At 44.0% G+C, this 18,527-nt stretch overlaps 5 non-coding genes across 5 annotated transcripts; all 5 read right to left on the reverse strand.

Annotated features, from left to right (window-relative positions):
* Positions 1-2,036: 2,036 nt before the first annotated feature.
* Positions 2,037-2,227, reverse strand: LOC130334393 (U2 spliceosomal RNA). The gene has a single exon (XR_008876206.1). It is a non-coding gene; the product is annotated as a U2 spliceosomal RNA (small nuclear RNA).
* Positions 2,228-4,316: 2,089 nt separating this feature from the next.
* LOC130334395 (U2 spliceosomal RNA) lies at positions 4,317-4,507 on the reverse strand. The gene has a single exon (XR_008876207.1). It is a non-coding gene; the product is annotated as a U2 spliceosomal RNA (small nuclear RNA).
* Positions 4,508-6,601: 2,094 nt separating this feature from the next.
* On the reverse strand, positions 6,602-6,792 carry LOC130334396 (U2 spliceosomal RNA). The gene has a single exon (XR_008876208.1). It is a non-coding gene; the product is annotated as a U2 spliceosomal RNA (small nuclear RNA).
* Positions 6,793-8,879: 2,087 nt separating this feature from the next.
* On the reverse strand, positions 8,880-9,076 carry LOC130334377 (U2 spliceosomal RNA). Its single transcript, XR_008876196.1, has one exon. It is a non-coding gene; the product is annotated as a U2 spliceosomal RNA (small nuclear RNA).
* A 7,214-nt stretch (positions 9,077-16,290) lies between these two features.
* LOC130334397 (U2 spliceosomal RNA) lies at positions 16,291-16,481 on the reverse strand. The gene has a single exon (XR_008876209.1). It is a non-coding gene; the product is annotated as a U2 spliceosomal RNA (small nuclear RNA).
* Between the last annotated feature and the right edge of the window lie 2,046 nt (positions 16,482-18,527).

Raw genomic sequence — 18,527 nt, forward strand, 5'->3', positions numbered from 1 at the left:
CAGGGAGGCTGCCAGACAATTTTCCATGCACACTCTGGGCTGGGGGGCAGTCAACCACCAGTACACACAGCAGAACCTAAACCCATACCATTATTGCTAAGCAGCAAGACAGGGGCCCATTGCACTCCCACGGGGCCTTTTTAAATGCAATCCATAACCCGGATTTGCCAGGAACCCTTCTTACTCCTCCTACTTGCATGTGACACTGGGCTTAGGATCTGCATAGGAAACACACACACAAGCACACACCTACCTTTGTTGCCTGCAGATGCCTCCTTGGCTGTCCCCAAACGGTATCAAACCAACACCCACGGGAAGCTGTAAGCATAGAGGACATGCCTGCACCCCATTGGACTTACCTGTGTGGGTTAAATCCGGGTTATTTGACAACCTATGGCGGTGATGGTTCTGCTCAGGCAGAGCAGTGCTGATGCTCCTCATAAAGCTGTCGCTGCTGTGAAGGTTCTAGGTGACATCACAAATCCCTTTGATTACATACACAACAAAGCTGGGTTGTTGTTGTTTACACTCTGCAAGGCCTGTGGAAGTGAGTGACATCATAGCACTGTAGTTCTGAGGGTTCAAGATGGATGCAACAATCTCCTGTTGCTTCTATGAAGGCCGTAATAGACGACATCACCAAACAGCTCCATAGTCACATACACAGCAAAGGAGAGATGTTGTTTACACCTAGTGATGTCAGTGGTATTGAGTGACATCACAGCACAGTGCTAAGGCTCCTGGGCCTGGACACAGCAGCGGCTGCAATATCTCAACGGAGAATACGTTTATATCTATGTGTGTGTGTGCGCATATATATATATATATATATATATATATATATATATATATATATATATTTCTCCGCCGAAATCACTTTTAAACCCATTTCCACCTTTTTTTCCCTTCTCTTCCTCTTACTTTTTTTTCACGTTTTTTTACGTTTTTCTCCTTTTCGCCTCTTTTCTGGGCGTATTATTCTTCTTTTTCTTCTTTTTTTTCGTCTAATGCATACCCCATCAGTGCAGCAATGCTTATTCAATACCGCCAGCAGATGGAGACACTGGGGGATAATTTTCTAAGGATTTATACTGATTTTTCCTGTCTGAATTTGTCGCACAGAAAGTTGCAGGCCAAATATGTGTGACATTTCTGCGACTTTAGCTTCTAGAGCATTTTTACAACATTATACATAGGTGCTGAATACATAAAAAGCGACTGTTCAGCGACAGACAAGTCGCATCGGCTGAAAGTAGGCCAGAATGTCAGTCCATGTTGGAGCAGGTTTAGATACAGTCTAAAGCATAGATCTCAAAGTCTGTGCACAGAATTTAGCAAGGGCCTCGCACCTTCTGATGCATCAGGTAGGTGCACAATAGCATAGCCTAACCCTCTGTACTTTGGTCTATATTGATGCGGGACATAGACAGCCAGCTGATGACCAATCCATTAGTGCAATGGATGGCTGGAAGCATTTGTCTTTGCCTTTGCAATACCACAGAAGCAATGCATGGTCAATGTACAGCAATGACACACCTGTGTGAACAGCCAGGAGACCCCCCCCCCCCCCCCCATGTTATGTTACATAGTTACATAGTTAGTACGGTCGAAAAAAGACATATGTCCATCACGTTCAACCAGGGAATTAAGGGGTAGGGGTGTGGCGCGATATTGGGGAAGGGATGAGATTTTATATTTCTTCATAAGCATTAATCTTATTTTGTCAATTAGGAACATTCAGCACCCACCCGCTATCAAGGCAGCTGCCTATCATGTCATGCCCTACCTGCACAGGTGTGCTGGCTACTCAAATGATCCAATTAAGGAGGCCATTTAGTCAGCAGCAGCAGAAGTCCTGTGCCTGGACGCTCCAACAGGGGCCAGACACAAGCAGAAGCAGAAGCAGCAGAAGCAGCAGCAGCACCACCTTTTGTTTTTTGGCTGCAGCAGCAGCAAGGCCCACAGGGCTGGCTAGCTGGCTAGCCAGCAAGCAGGTAGCAATGAAAGTAGGAATCTTTCTTTTTAACCCTGTAAGGGGGTGGTGCACTGTACCCGAAGATACTGCCATATCGGGTCAATGCATAGGGCGACGGAAGCAAGCTTCGAAATCGGCCCCCGTTCTCAAAAATCCATTTAATATATGGTCCCCAGATAGGGGACGTATCAGATATTAAACTGATAAGAACAGATACTACACTTGATCTTAGCCAAAAGGCCGAGAAGCGATAACCGTGAAAGGGGCGGGCCCAACAAGGTCCCCTTCATGGGCACTATCACTGCTTGCTGTCAGGGAGGCTGCCAGACAATTTTCCATGCACACTCTGGGCTGGGGGGCAGTCAACCACCAGTACACACAGCAGAACCTAAACCCATACCATTATTGCTAAGCAGCAAGACAGGGGCCCATTGCACTCCCACGGGGCCTTTTTAAATGCAATCCATAACCCGGATTTGCCAGGAACCCTTCTTACTCCTCCTACTTGCATGTGACACTGGGCTTAGGATCTGCATAGGAAACACACACACAAGCACACACCTACCTTTGTTGCCTGCAGATGCCTCCTTGGCTGTCCCCAAACGGTATCAAACCAACACCCACGGGAAGCTGTAAGCATAGAGGACATGCCTGCACCCCATTGGACTTACCTGTGTGGGTTAAATCCGGGTTATTTGACAACCTATGGCGGTGATGGTTCTGCTCAGGCAGAGCAGTGCTGATGCTCCTCATAAAGCTGTCGCTGCTGTGAAGGTTCTAGGTGACATCACAAATCCCTTTGGTTACATACACAACAAAGCTGGGTTGTTGTTGTTTACACTCTGCAAGGCCTGTGGAAGTGAGTGACATCATAGCACTGTAGTTCTGAGGGTTCAAGATGGATGCAACAATCTCCTGTTGCTTCTATGAAGGCCGTAATAGACGACATCACCAAACAGCTCCATAGTCACATACACAGCAAAGGAGAGATGTTGTTTACACCTAGTGATGTCAGTGGTATTGAGTGACATCACAGCACAGTGCTAAGGCTCCTGGGCCTGGACACAGCAGCGGCTGCAATATCTCAACGGAGAATACGTTTATATCTATGTGTGTGTGTGCGCATATATATATATATATATATATATATATATATATATATATATATTTCTCCGCCGAAATCACTTTTAAACCCATTTCCACCTTTTTTTCCCTTCTCTTCCTCTTACTTTTTTTTCACGTTTTTTTACGTTTTTCTCCTTTTCGCCTCTTTTCTGGGCGTATTATTCTTCTTTTTCTTCTTTTTTTTCGTCTAATGCATACCCCATCAGTGCAGCAATGCTTATTCAATACCGCCAGCAGATGGAGACACTGGGGGATAATTTTCTAAGGATTTATACTGATTTTTCCTGTCTGAATTTGTCGCACAGAAAGTTGCAGGCCAAATATGTGTGACATTTCTGCGACTTTAGCTTCTAGAGCATTTTTACAACATTATACATAGGTGCTGAATACATAAAAAGCGACTGTTCAGCGACAGACAAGTCGCATCGGCTGAAAGTAGGCCAGAATGTCAGTCCATGTTGGAGCAGGTTTAGATACAGTCTAAAGCATAGATCTCAAAGTCTGTGCACAGAATTTAGCAAGGGCCTCGCACCTTCTGATGCATCAGGTAGGTGCACAATAGCATAGCCTAACCCTCTGTACTTTGGTCTATATTGATGCGGGACATAGACAGCCAGCTGATGACCAATCCATTAGTGCAATGGATGGCTGGAAGCATTTGTCTTTGCCTTTGCAATACCACAGAAGCAATGCATGGTCAATGTACAGCAATGACACACCTGTGTGAACAGCCAGGAGACCCCCCCCCCCCCCATGTTATGTTACATAGTTACATAGTTAGTACGGTCGAAAAAAGACATATGTCCATCACGTTCAACCAGGGAATTAAGGGGTAGGGGTGTGGCGCGATATTGGGGAAGGGATGAGATTTTATATTTCTTCATAAGCATTAATCTTATTTTGTCAATTAGGAACATTCAGCACCCACCCGCTATCAAGGCAGCTGCCTATCATGTCATGCCCTACCTGCACAGGTGTGCTGGCTACTCAAATGATCCAATTAAGGAGGCCATTTAGTCAGCAGCAGCAGAAGTCCTGTGCCTGGACGCTCCAACAGGGGCCAGACACAAGCAGAAGCAGAAGCAGCAGAAGCAGCAGCAGCACCACCTTTTGTTTTTTGGCTGCAGCAGCAGCAAGGCCCACAGGGCTGGCTAGCTGGCTAGCCAGCAAGCAGGTAGCAATGAAAGTAGGAATCTTTCTTTTTAACCCTGTAAGGGGGTGGTGCACTGTACCCGAAGATACTGCCATATCGGGTCAATGCATAGGGCGACGGAAGCAAGCTTCGAAATCGGCCCCCGTTCTCAAAAATCCATTTAATATATGGTCCCCAGATAGGGGACGTATCAGATATTAAACTGATAAGAACAGATACTACACTTGATCTTAGCCAAAAGGCCGAGAAGCGATAACCGTGAAAGGGGCGGGCCCAACAAGGTCCCCTTCATGGGCACTATCACTGCTTGCTGTCAGGGAGGCTGCCAGACAATTTTCCATGCACACTCTGGGCTGGGGGGCAGTCAACCACCAGTACACACAGCAGAACCTAAACCCATACCATTATTGCTAAGCAGCAAGACAGGGGCCCATTGCACTCCCACGGGGCCTTTTTAAATGCAATCCATAACCCGGATTTGCCAGGAACCCTTCTTACTCCTCCTACTTGCATGTGACACTGGGCTTAGGATCTGCATAGGAAACACACACACAAGCACACACCTACCTTTGTTGCCTGCAGATGCCTCCTTGGCTGTCCCCAAACGGTATCAAACCAACACCCACGGGAAGCTGTAAGCATAGAGGACATGCCTGCACCCCATTGGACTTACCTGTGTGGGTTAAATCCGGGTTATTTGACAACCTATGGCGGTGATGGTTCTGCTCAGGCAGAGCAGTGCTGATGCTCCTCATAAAGCTGTCGCTGCTGTGAAGGTTCTAGGTGACATCACAAATCCCTTTGGTTACATACACAACAAAGCTGGGTTGTTGTTGTTTACACTCTGCAAGGCCTGTGGAAGTGAGTGACATCATAGCACTGTAGTTCTGAGGGTTCAAGATGGATGCAACAATCTCCTGTTGCTTCTATGAAGGCCGTAATAGACGACATCACCAAACAGCTCCATAGTCACATACACAGCAAAGGAGAGATGTTGTTTACACCTAGTGATGTCAGTGGTATTGAGTGACATCACAGCACAGTGCTAAGGCTCCTGGGCCTGGACACAGCAGCGGCTGCAATATCTCAACGGAGAATACGTTTATATCTATGTGTGTGTGTGCGCATATATATATATATATATATATATATATATATATATATATATATAGATATTTCTCCGCCGAAATCACTTTTAAACCCATTTCCACCTTTTTTTCCCTTCTCTTCCTCTTACTTTTTTTTCACGTTTTTTTACGTTTTTCTCCTTTTCGCCTCTTTTCTGGGCGTATTATTCTTCTTTTTCTTCTTTTTTTTCGTCTAATGCATACCCCATCAGTGCAGCAATGCTTATTCAATACCGCCAGCAGATGGAGACACTGGGGGATAATTTTCTAAGGATTTATACTGATTTTTCCTGTCTGAATTTGTCGCACAGAAAGTTGCAGGCCAAATATGTGTGACATTTCTGCGACTTTAGCTTCTAGAGCATTTTTACAACATTATACATAGGTGCTGAATACATAAAAAGCGACTGTTCAGCGACAGACAAGTCGCATCGGCTGAAAGTAGGCCAGAATGTCAGTCCATGTTGGAGCAGGTTTAGATACAGTCTAAAGCATAGATCTCAAAGTCTGTGCACAGAATTTAGCAAGGGCCTCGCACCTTCTGATGCATCAGGTAGGTGCACAATAGCATAGCCTAACCCTCTGTACTTTGGTCTATATTGATGCGGGACATAGACAGCCAGCTGATGACCAATCCATTAGTGCAATGGATGGCTGGAAGCATTTGTCTTTGCCTTTGCAATACCACAGAAGCAATGCATGGTCAATGTACAGCAATGACACACCTGTGTGAACAGCCAGGAGACCCCCCCCCCCCCATGTTATGTTACATAGTTACATAGTTAGTACGGTCGAAAAAAGACATATGTCCATCACGTTCAACCAGGGAATTAAGGGGTAGGGGTGTGGCGCGATATTGGGGAAGGGATGAGATTTTATATTTCTTCATAAGCATTAATCTTATTTTGTCAATTAGGAACATTCAGCACCCACCCGCTATCAAGGCAGCTGCCTATCATGTCATGCCCTACCTGCACAGGTGTGCTGGCTACTCAAATGATCCAATTAAGGAGGCCATTTAGTCAGCAGCAGCAGAAGTCCTGTGCCTGGACGCTCCAACAGGGGCCAGACACAAGCAGAAGCAGAAGCAGCAGAAGCAGCAGCAGCACCACCTTTTGTTTTTTGGCTGCAGCAGCAGCAAGGCCCACAGGGCTGGCTAGCTGGCTAGCCAGCAAGCAGGTAGCAATGAAAGTAGGAATCTTTCTTTTTAACCCTGTAAGGGGGTGGTGCACTGTACCCGAAGATACTGCCATATCGGGTCAATGCATAGGGCGACGGAAGCAAGCTTCGAAATCGGCCCCCGTTCTCAAAAATCCATTTAATATATGGTCCCCAGATAGGGGACGTATCAGATATTAAACTGATAAGAACAGATACTACACTTGATCTTAGCCAAAAGGCCGAGAAGCGATAACCGTGAAAGGGGCGGGCCCAACAAGGTCCCCTTCATGGGCACTATCACTGCTTGCTGTCAGGGAGGCTGCCAGACAATTTTCCATGCACACTCTGGGCTGGGGGGCAGTCAACCACCAGTACACACAGCAGAACCTAAACCCATACCATTATTGCTAAGCAGCAAGACAGGGGCCCATTGCACTCCCACGGGGCCTTTTTAAATGCAATCCATAACCCGGATTTGCCAGGAACCCTTCTTACTCCTCCTACTTGCATGTGACACTGGGCTTAGGATCTGCATAGGAAACACACACACAAGCACACACCTACCTTTGTTGCCTGCAGATGCCTCCTTGGCTGTCCCCAAACGGTATCAAACCAACACCCACGGGAAGCTGTAAGCATAGAGGACATGCCTGCACCCCATTGGACTTACCTGTGTGGGTTAAATCCGGGTTATTTGACAACCTATGGCGGTGATGGTTCTGCTCAGGCAGAGCAGTGCTGATGCTCCTCATAAAGCTGTCGCTGCTGTGAAGGTTCTAGGTGACATCACAAATCCCTTTGGTTACATACACAACAAAGCTGGGTTGTTGTTGTTTACACTCTGCAAGGCCTGTGGAAGTGAGTGACATCATAGCACTGTAGTTCTGAGGGTTCAAGATGGATGCAACAATCTCCTGTTGCTTCTATGAAGGCCGTAATAGACGACATCACCAAACAGCTCCATAGTCACATACACAGCAAAGGAGAGATGTTGTTTACACCTAGTGATGTCAGTGGTATTGAGTGACATCACAGCACAGTGCTAAGGCTCCTGGGCCTGGACACAGCAGCGGCTGCAATATCTCAACGGAGAATACGTTTATATCTATGTGTGTGTGTGCGCATATATATATATATATATATATATATATATATATATATATATATTCTCCGCCGAAATCACTTTTAAACCCATTTCCACCTTTTTTTCCCTTCTCTTCCTCTTACTTTTTTTTCACGTTTTTTTACGTTTTTCTCCTTTTCGCCTCTTTTCTGGGCGTATTATTCTTCTTTTTCTTCTTTTTTTTCGTCTAATGCATACCCCATCAGTGCAGCAATGCTTATTCAATACCGCCAGCAGATGGAGACACTGGGGGATAATTTTCTAAGGATTTATACTGATTTTTCCTGTCTGAATTTGTCGCACAGAAAGTTGCAGGCCAAATATGTGTGACATTTCTGCGACTTTAGCTTCTAGAGCATTTTTACAACATTATACATAGGTGCTGAATACATAAAAAGCGACTGTTCAGCGACAGACAAGTCGCATCGGCTGAAAGTAGGCCAGAATGTCAGTCCATGTTGGAGCAGGTTTAGATACAGTCTAAAGCATAGATCTCAAAGTCTGTGCACAGAATTTAGCAAGGGCCTCGCACCTTCTGATGCATCAGGTAGGTGCACAATAGCATAGCCTAACCCTCTGTACTTTGGTCTATATTGATGCGGGACATAGACAGCCAGCTGATGACCAATCCATTAGTGCAATGGATGGCTGGAAGCATTTGTCTTTGCCTTTGCAATACCACAGAAGCAATGCATGGTCAATGTACAGCAATGACACACCTGTGTGAACAGCCAGGAGACCCCCCCCCCCCCATGTTATGTTACATAGTTACATAGTTAGTACGGTCGAAAAAAGACATATGTCCATCACGTTCAACCAGGGAATTAAGGGGTAGGGGTGTGGCGCGATATTGGGGAAGGGATGAGATTTTATATTTCTTCATAAGCATTAATCTTATTTTGTCAATTAGGAACATTCAGCACCCACCCGCTATCAAGGCAGCTGCCTATCATGTCATGCCCTACCTGCACAGGTGTGCTGGCTACTCAAATGATCCAATTAAGGAGGCCATTTAGTCAGCAGCAGCAGAAGTCCTGTGCCTGGACGCTCCAACAGGGGCCAGACACAAGCAGAAGCAGAAGCAGCAGAAGCAGCAGCAGCACCACCTTTTGTTTTTTGGCTGCAGCAGCAGCAAGGCCCACAGGGCTGGCTAGCTGGCTAGCCAGCAAGCAGGTAGCAATGAAAGTAGGAATCTTTCTTTTTAACCCTGTAAGGGGGTGGTGCACTGTACCCGAAGATACTGCCATATCGGGTCAATGCATAGGGCGACGGAAGCAAGCTTCGAAATCGGCCCCCGTTCTCAAAAATCCATTTAATATATGGTCCCCAGATAGGGGACGTATCAGATATTAAACTGATAAGAACAGATTTTTTTTTTTTTTTTTTTTTTTTTTTCCTCAGTTACAGACTATTGTTTGAACGATCATCAGGTCTCCTACCAGGACTCGTCACTTAAAACAATGTCTGAAAAAACATCATGCGGAAAGACAAAAAAAAGGGAACCGAGGGTCAAGAACTTAAAACCAAAAGGTAAAAGCTGAAGGAAAACAAAAACTTTTAAAAAACCAAACATAAACTGGTCAGACTTACAGTTTCCACCATTGGGTATATTTCCAGATCTTTTCAGCATTGTCTTCTCCCATTCTCTTCTTATCTAATAAATATGCAATAAAAAGTCTTCCGAGCAACAACCTCCTACATTCACTTGGAGAAATGGAAACATTTTTAAAAACAAGCAAATTCCTGGAGTCCCATAAAACTTCTTTAAAAACAGAAAAAATTATCCAAGTAACACGTGCATCATTCTTCATGTTAAAGTTCTGACCGATAAAAATTTTCTCAAAAGTAAAATCATTAAAACCCATAAGTGCAATAAAAAATCTTGTTAAAAGCCTAAAAACTTCCTTGGCATAAAAACAGTCCCACCACAAATGTACAATATCTTCTTTACCTCCACAACCCTCTCTTGGACACTGTTCACTCACTCTTATTCCTCTTCCTCTTAAAAACACTCGAGTTGGGAGGCAACCATGGTAAGACATCCATACCACATCTTTTTGTCTATTTGATAAACCAAAGGAATTAAAAAGGCTCCAAATCTTAACTGACTGTGCAATATTACAGAATGGTACTTCATTAAATTTTTCACTCTTTCTCAACTCATATTCTATTTTCTTCTTTTCAGGTTTCCCCAAGGAGCTCAAATTAAACTGATCATTGAAAGACCGAAGAACCACATAAAAGGTAGGTATAATCAGCGCCATTGGTTTCCTCAGATCCCTCTCACACCAGCCCCACTTAGAAAACAACCATCCTGCTAAATATTTACACATATCAGCTGTTTTACTATTGCACTGGATCGTCTTGAAAATTAAAAGAAAATAGTGTAACTTTAAAAACAAATCAATATTTGGAAAGTCATATCCACCATTCTTTACAGTACTCATTACCTTCTCTCTTTTCATTTTTTCCATTTTGGATCCCCAAAAGAAAACAAAAAATCTTCTTGTTGTCTTCCTCATCCAAAGCTTACCAGGTGGAAAAACCATCGCAGTATATAAAAGTAAAGGTAAAATCACAGTCTTAATAACAAGTACTTTCCCTTTAAGGGATAAACTCCTCAATTTCCAAAAATTCAATTTCTTTTCAATTTTACTGTCCAGCTTGTTGTAAGTCTCTGTCCCTTTAAGATTCTTTTCAAAAATGACCCCTAAAACTTCCACATTCTCCTTTATCTCTACTCCATCCACCAACACATCTTCGCATTTCCCAAAATTCACCAAATGACATTTGCCCCAGTTTACACACATTCCGGCCACACAGCAAAAAATTTGAATATGCAAATTCACTCTATTCAAATCTGCTTTTGAAGTACATGTAAACACAACATCATCCATGTAGCTTAAAACCTTAAGATCACTCCCACCACTGCCAGGTATAAAAACTCCTTTAACACATTTGTCTTTCTGAACATTCTTTAACAAGGCCTCTATTACACAGATGAAAAGGATTGGGGAGAGTGGGCAACCCTGCCGAACCCCTGATAAAATCTTAAAAGCAGGACCAACATGGCCATTCATTAAAACTTGTCCAGTAACACCATTATATAACCCTTTAATAACATGTAATAACTTCATTGGGATCCCCATATGTTTTAGGGCCATAAACATAAATTTGTGTGCGACTTTATCATAGGCCTTCTCGAAATCCACTGACTCGACAAAAAGAGGCACCTTATTAAAATTACAATAATAAATAACATCCCTTAAAATCAATAAATTATCAGTAATTCTTCTCCCGGGTACAGCACATACTTGGTAATTATCTACCATATGGCCAATAATATTCCTAAGCCTGTTTGCAACAATTTTAGCAATAATTTTATAGTCACTGTTTAACAATGAAATTGGTCTCCAATTTTTTATATCACGTTCGTCACCTTTCTTATGTATTAGTGTGATAATTCCCTTCTTCATTGAATCAGCTAAAATCCCAAACTTAAAAACATATTGCACAACCCGAGTAAAAACATCTTTTAAAAGAGGCCAAAATACAACATAAAACTCAGCTGGAAGGCCGTCACTACCAGGGGTTTTACCTTTTGCCATTCCATTCAGCGCCATTCTAATTTCATTTTCACTAACATCTTCCACCAAAAAAACTTTCTCCTCATCTGGAATTTGATCCTCTAAAATGTTACAGTAGTCTTCCATTTCATTAATAGCAGCTTTACTTTCATTACTAAAAAGTGTTTCATAAAATTTACAAACCTCCTCCTCCATCTCCCTACCAACCACCTCACCACTTGAGGTTAAAACTGACTTAAAGACCCCCTTTGGCTTAAAACACTTTTTAAAAAAATATCGACTACATTGTTCATTCTCCTCCAAATGTTGCACCTTAGCCCTGTAAACAATATTCCTTCCTCTTTCCTTCAACCTTGTCTTCATCTCTTCCTTAATTTCACAAATTTCAGCATCCACCTCTAGACCAGCGTTCTTAAACTTAAAGAGAGTCTCCAACTGTGAAACTAAAGTCTCATCTCTCCGCCTCTTCTCCTGTGCTCTCTTAATGCAAACAGACTTAAAATAACCAGCAAAGTTCACTTTAGCCCAATCCCACCAGTCTAAAATATTTTTAAAACAGTCTTGTTTAGCAGCACAGGATAAAAATATATTTTTAAAACCTGCCATTACCTCCTCTTCTTCAAGTAAACTCACATTCAACTTCCAGAGTCCCCTACCAAAGGCAATGGACTCTGAGATGCTTATTTCAGCAGATAAAATTTTATGATCTGAGAAAATCGACATCATCTGATTACACCGGGCCACCTTCATCCCTTCAGACACAAAAATATAATCTATCCGGGATTTACAGTGACCACTATCCGATACATATGTATATCTATCATCAGTGTCAATCATCAGTCCAGCATCTATATAGTGTAAGTCTTGTACTAATTGATTTAAAGCATTAGAGGTAATGTCAGTTCGGACTTCAGCAGCACTCTCACGGTCATTAACAGTACGGATACAGTTAAAATCACCAGCCACTATAGTACTTTCCCGACCAGGGATAAAAAACTTCAAGGACTCTAAAAAAACCAACCGCTCTTTCTTCTCTGCTGGGGCATATACGTTAAAAACTCTAATCCTCTGGTCTAAAAACTCAAAGTTTAAAACCATGCAACGGCCTGGTATTAAAATCTGGCAATTTAAAACTTTGATATTGTTATTTTTGATTAAAAAACCAACTCCTTCATTCTTGTTATCCGTACTAGTTGACCAAAAAGATTGTCCCATCCTCCACTCATCAGCATAAGGTGCAGATTTAATTGCACACTCCTGTAAACATATTATATCAGCTCTCACATTCTCCAACACCTCAAAAATAGCAGCTCTTCTTACTTCTGATCCAATACTCCTGACATTAAGGGTTGTTAAGATAAGAGTCATAATAACTAAAATGAATAAAATCAAAACTTTAATATCCATCATAGTTAAAAATTACTGCTCTGACTCTCAACTTTCCTTAAAACATTTTCATAACAATCAGGCGACCCTGGATCAGAGTCCCTGTCCATTTCAACTCCTCTTCCAACCACTGGGTCCTCTTGATCCCCAGTCCAACTTCCTTTTTTACTTCTTTTACTTTCCACCCCCACCTCATCCTCCTCATCACTGCTGACAAATCTCTGAGCAGGTGTAAGGGACTTCTCAGATGACTGCACATTTTCTTGGAATTCCATTCCCTCCTCCTCCCCCACAACAGGGTCTGGACATTCCACATCACCACTCATGCTTCCACAAGGAAACACATCTCCATACACAGTTTCAATCTTCTTGACCTCCACCCCCTTTGCACATGTTACTTCACTTGTGGAGACCACTTTCTTATACTCCTGTTCAACCACCACACTTGTCTCCACAAAAGCCTCTTTAATCACATCCACTTGAGCAACAACATTTTTAACAATCGTACCACCTGCGCTCCTCCCGACTTCACATTCCCCCTCCACATTAGATTTTTCACCTCCATCCACACCTCCATCCACACCTCCATCCACACCTGTGGCTTCTGAAAAAGACCTCCTTCCCATTCCCTGTTCATTGCTCTGTCCACCTTTACTTCCAGCCGCATCAGCATAACTCCTTCTCTTGTACCATAAGTGACATCCTCTTGCCAAATGGGAATTACTCCCACAAATATCACAAGTCTTTTCCTCAACGCAAAAACTTGTTTCATGCCCAGTCTTGCCACAGTTCCTACAAACAACACCCTTCACAGGACATGCGTCCTGCACGTGGCCATATGCTTGACATTTGCGGCAAAACTGAAGCTGCCCCTCATAAAAACAAAAACCACGCTCTCCTCCAATGGAAAAAACTTGAGGAATACTCTTAATTCCCTCCTCCATAGACTCATCCTTCTTGAACTTCACAACATATTTCCTTTTACAGTTAAAAAAACCATGTCTGTTCTTTAGTTTTCCAAAAAACTTCACTTCTTCACAATAACGATAAAGAAAATTTGTTACCATTGAGTCTGTAACTTTGGGATTGTACATATGTACGATGACCACTTTCTCTGTACTCAGAAACAAAGGCTCTACTTTAACTTTCCTCATAATATCCGGCTCATTCTTTCTCTTCATTCCTTCCAGGTCCTTGTAGACCCTCTGACAAATCTCGGAATTAACAAATGTAACATCATAAATACCCTGTCTAGGGAAATCTTGCATTGCAAATACATCTGTTACCTTTAGGTACTGGAGCCTGCGTAGAATCTCCAGCACAATCTGGTCCAGGCCAACCGTTCCCCGATGTTCCGTTGGGACGAAAATCCTGACCGTGTCTTCCATTCCGCGAATCCTCTCTCCTCCACTCATTTTTGCAGGCGATGAAACCCACTATCGCAACTCCGAAATAACCCAGGGCCCCCCGCAAAGAGGGCCCCGATCACCACCCCCTTCAACTCCTAACCCGCCCGGTAAACCGCACGGGATCGAAGCCAAAAGGCCGAGAAGCGATAACCGTGAAAGGGGCGGGCCCAACAAGGTCCCCTTCATGGGCACTATCACTGCTTGCTGTCAGGGAGGCTGCCAGACAATTTTCCATGCACACTCTGGGCTGGGGGGCAGTCAACCACCAGTACACACAGCAGAACCTAAACCCATACCATTATTGCTAAGCAGCAAGACAGGGGCCCATTGCACTCCCACGGGGCCTTTTTAAATGCAATCCATAACCCGGATTTGCCAGGAACCCTTCTTACTCCTCCTACTTGCATGTGACACTGGGCTTAGGATCTGCATAGGAAACACACACACAAGCACACACCTACCTTTGTTGCCTGCAGATGCCTCCTTGGCTGTCCCCAAACGGTATCAAACCAACACCCACGGGAAGCTGTAAGCATAGAGGACATGCCTGCACCCCATTGGACTTACCTGTGTGGGTTAAATCCGGGTTATTTGACAACCTATGGCGGTGATGGTTCTGCTCAGGCAGAGCAGTGCTGATGCTCCTCATAAAGCTGTCGCTGCTGTGAAGGTTCTAGGTGACATCACAAATCCCTTTGGTTACATACACAACAAAGCTGGGTTGTTGTTGTTTACACTCTGCAAGGCCTGTGGAAGTGAGTGACATCATAGCACTGTAGTTCTGAGGGTTCAAGATGGATGCAACAATCTCCTGTTGCTTCTATGAAGGCCGTAATAGACGACATCACCAAACAGCTCCATAGTCACATACACAGCAAAGGAGAGATGTTGTTTACACCTAGTGATGTCAGTGGTATTGAGTGACATCACAGCACAGTGCTAAGGCTCCTGGGCCTGGACACAGCAGCGGCTGCAATATCTCAACGGAGAATACGTTTATATCTATGTGTGTGTGTGCGCATATATATATATATATATATATATATATATATATATATATATATTTCTCCGCCGAAATCACTTTTAAACCCATTTCCACCTTTTTTTCCCTTCTCTTCCTCTTACTTTTTTTTCACGTTTTTTTACGTTTTTCTCCTTTTCGCCTCTTTTCTGGGCGTATTATTCTTCTTTTTCTTCTTTTTTTTCGTCTAATGCATACCCCATCAGTGCAGCAATGCTTATTCAATACCGCCAGCAGATGGAGACACTGGGGGATAATTTTCTAAGGATTTATACTGATTTTTCCTGTCTGAATTTGTCGCACAGAAAGTTGCAGGCCAAATATGTGTGACATTTCTGCGACTTTAGCTTCTAGAGCATTTTTACAACATTATACATAGGTGCTGAATACATAAAAAGCGACTGTTCAGCGACAGACAAGTCGCATCGGCTGAAAGTAGGCCAGAATGTCAGTCCATGTTGGAGCAGGTTTAGATACAGTCTAAAGCATAGATCTCAAAGTCTGTGCACAGAATTTAGCAAGGGCCTCGCACCTTCTGATGCATCAGGTAGGTGCACAATAGCATAGCCTAACCCTCTGTACTTTGGTCTATATTGATGCGGGACATAGACAGCCAGCTGATGACCAATCCATTAGTGCAATGGATGGCTGGAAGCATTTGTCTTTGCCTTTGCAATACCACAGAAGCAATGCATGGTCAATGTACAGCAATGACACACCTGTGTGAACAGCCAGGAGACCCCCCCCCCCCCCCCCCCCCATGTTATGTTACATAGTTACATAGTTAGTACGGTCGAAAAAAGACATATGTCCATCACGTTCAACCAGGGAATTAAGGGGTAGGGGTGTGGCGCGATATTGGGGAAGGGATGAGATTTTATATTTCTTCATAAGCATTAATCTTATTTTGTCAATTAGGAACATTCAGCACCCACCCGCTATCAAGGCAGCTGCCTATCATGTCATGCCCTACCTGCACAGGTGTGCTGGCTACTCAAATGATCCAATTAAGGAGGCCATTTAGTCAGCAGCAGCAGAAGTCCTGTGCCTGGACGCTCCAACAGGGGCCAGACACAAGCAGAAGCAGAAGCAGCAGAAGCAGCAGCAGCACCACCTTTTGTTTTTTGGCTGCAGCAGCAGCAAGGCCCACAGGGCTGGCTAGCTGGCTAGCCAGCAAGCAGGTAGCAATGAAAGTAGGAATCTTTCTTTTTAACCCTGTAAGGGGGTGGTGCACTGTACCCGAAGATACTGCCATATCGGGTCAATGCATAGGGCGACGGAAGCAAGCTTCGAAATCGGCCCCCGTTCTCAAAAATCCATTTAATATATGGTCCCCAGATAGGGGACGTATCAGATATTAAACTGATAAGAACAGATACTACACTTGATCTTAGCCAAAAGGCCGAGAAGCGATAACCGTGAAAGGGGCGGGCCCAACAAGGTCCCCTTCATGGGCACTATCACTGCTTGCTGTCAGGGAGGCTGCCAGACAATTTTCCATGCACACTCTGGGCTGGGGGGCAGTCAACCACCAGTACACACAGCAGAACCTAAACCCATACCATTATTGCTAAGCAGCAAGACAGGGGCCCATTGCACTCCCACGGGGCCTTTTTAAATGCAATCCATAACCCGGATTTGCCAGGAACCCTTCTTACTCCTCCTACTTGCATGTGACACTGGGCTTAGGATCTGCATAGGAAACACACACACAAGCACACACCTACCTTTGTTGCCTGCAGATGCCTCCTTGGCTGTCCCCAAACGGTATCAAACCAACACCCACGGGAAGCTGTAAGCATAGAGGACATGCCTGCACCCCATTGGACTTACCTGTGTGGGTTAAATCCGGGTTATTTGACAACCTATGGCGGTGATGGTTCTGCTCAGGCAGAGCAGTGCTGATGCTCCTCATAAAGCTGTCGCTGCTGTGAAGGTTCTAGGTGACATCACAAATCCCTTTGGTTACATACACAACAAAGCTGGGTTGTTGTTGTTTACACTCTGCAAGGCCTGTGGAAGTGAGTGACATCATAGCACTGTAGTTCTGAGGGTTCAAGATGGATGCAACAATCTCCTGTTGCTTCTATGAAGGCCGTAATAGACGACATCACCAAACAGCTCCATAGTCACATACACAGCAAAGGAGAGATGTTGTTTACACCTAGTGATGTCAGTGGTATTGAGTGACATCACAGCACAGTGCTAAGGCTCCTGGGCCTGGACACAGCAGCGGCTGCAATATCTCAACGGAGAATACGTTTATATCTATGTGTGTGTGTGCGCATATATATATATATATATATATATATATATATATATATATATTTCTCCGCCGAAATCACTTTTAAACCCATTTCCACCTTTTTTTCCCTTCTCTTCCTCTTACTTTTTTTTCACGTTTTTTTTACGTTTTTCTCCTTTTCGCCTCTTTTCTGGGCGTATTATTCTTCTTTTTCTTCTTTTTTTTCGTCTAATGCATACCCCATCAGTGCAGCAATGCTTATTCAATACCGCCAGCAGATGGAGACACTGGGGGATAATTTTCTAAGGATTTATACTGATTTTTCCTGTCTGAATTTGTCGCACAGAAAGTTGCAGGCCAAATATGTGTGACATTTCTGCGACTTTAGCTTCTAGAGCATTTTTACAACATTATACATAGGTGCTGAATACATAAAAAGCGACTGTTCAGCGACAGACAAGTCGCATCGGCTGAAAGTAGGCCAGAATGTCAGTCCATGTTGGAGCAGGTTTAGATACAGTCTAAAGCATAGATCTCAAAGTCTGTGCACAGAATTTAGCAAGGGCCTCGCACCTTCTGATGCATCAGGTAGGTGCACAATAGCATAGCCTAACCCTCTGTACTTTGGTCTATATTGATGCGGGACATAGACAGCCAGCTGATGACCAATCCATTAGTGCAATGGATGGCTGGAAGCATTTGTCTTTGCCTTTGCAATACCACCGAAGCAATGCATGGTCAATGTACAGCAATGACACACCTGTGTGAACAGCCAGGAGACCCCCCCCCCCCCATGTTATGTTACATAGTTACATAGTTAGTACGGTCGAAAAAAGACATATGTCCATCACGTTCAACCAGGGAATTAAGGGGTAGGGGTGTGGCGCGATATTGGGGAAGGGATGAGATTTTATATTTCTTCATAAGCATTAATCTTATTTTGTCAATTAGGAACATTCAGCACCCACCCGCTATCAAGGCAGCTGCCTATCATGTCATGCCCTACCTGCACAGGTGTGCTGGCTACTCAAATGATCCAATTAAGGAGGCCATTTAGTCAGCAGCAGCAGAAGTCCTGTGCCTGGACGCTCCAACAGGGGCCAGACACAAGCAGAAGCAGAAGCAGCAGAAGCAGCAGCAGCACCACCTTTTGTTTTTTGGCTGCAGCAGCAGCAAGGCCCACAGGGCTGGCTAGCTGGCTAGCCAGCAAGCAGG

Source organism: Hyla sarda, unplaced genomic scaffold (genome assembly GCF_029499605.1).
Source record: "Hyla sarda isolate aHylSar1 unplaced genomic scaffold, aHylSar1.hap1 scaffold_432, whole genome shotgun sequence".
In the NCBI taxonomy this organism is placed as follows: Eukaryota; Metazoa; Chordata; class Amphibia; order Anura; family Hylidae; genus Hyla; species Hyla sarda.